Source organism: Sciurus vulgaris (genome assembly GCF_902686455.1).
Source record: "Sciurus vulgaris genome assembly, chromosome: 6".
NCBI lineage: Eukaryota > Metazoa > Chordata > Mammalia > Rodentia > Sciuridae > Sciurus > Sciurus vulgaris.
The window spans coordinates 39661973-39662903 of record NC_136466.1 but is presented as its reverse complement, the minus strand read 5'-3'; the positions used below and the strand labels follow the sequence as shown (position 1 = coordinate 39662903).

General features: G+C 43.2%; 1 pseudogene across 1 annotated transcript; it reads right to left on the bottom strand.

The window, feature by feature from the left end:
* Positions 1–295: 295 nt before the first annotated feature.
* On the bottom strand, positions 296–693 carry LOC306663939 (small ribosomal subunit protein eS12-like; annotated as a pseudogene). Its single transcript has one exon. The product of its transcript is annotated as a small ribosomal subunit protein eS12-like (transcript).
* Between the last annotated feature and the right edge of the window lie 238 nt (positions 694–931).

The following is a 931-nucleotide window of genomic DNA, read 5'->3' as shown; positions in this document are numbered from 1 at the left end:
TGTCCTCGACTGGCATTCCAAAGTTAGGCAAACCACAGGTGCACATTTGGAAATGGGGACACTTCCTTGGATTTCACAAAGCAACCTCCCTACAGAGACAAAGCTGGTCAGAAAGCTGGGGACAGAGCACACCACATCTGTTTGCTGGAAGCATCATGTCAACTGTGGGGAGGACTTCCTGCTAACAGCAGGCCAAATACAAATGGATGTGTAAACACCAAATATTTTTTTAACATAATAAATAAACATTTCTAAATTTATTTTTTTGAGGAATGTGAACCAAAAATTTATTTGCTCATTTCTTGCTTTTGAAGTACTCTTCGATGACATCCTTGGCCTGAGATTCTTTGTCATAGTCCCTAATCACTACACAATAGCAACAAACCACTTTTCTGGGTTTGACCTCTCGATCAATTTTATAGAGGCCTACCCATTCTCCTAGTGTCTTATTGTCATTGACCTGAATTAGGTTGATTTGATGCCCAACACACAAGGCCTCCACCAATTTAACATATGTAGGCTCATTACAGTGGGATGCCAGCACACAATGCGGGGAAGGGCACTTGTCTAAGGCTTTGGCAGCTTCGCAAATTCCATGGCAAGGTCATCATAGATGAGGGTGGTCTTCGGTCCCACTTATAAAGCAGTATTTACATCCATTACACCTCCAGCAGCAATGCCTTCCTCAACCATGTGGTGGGTTACAAGTGAAGTTGATTGTTTTTTTTGGTTTTTTTTTTTTGGTTTTTTTTGGTTTTTTTTGTGGTAACAGGGTCTCACTGAGTTGCTTAGCACCTTGCTGTTGCTGAGGCTGACTTCAAACTCGTGATCCTCCTGCCTCAGCCTCCCAAGACACTGGGATTACAGGTGTGTACCACTGCTCCATGCCTGAAGCTGAATCTTGAGCAAACCAGTCTCTGCCTCTGCACAA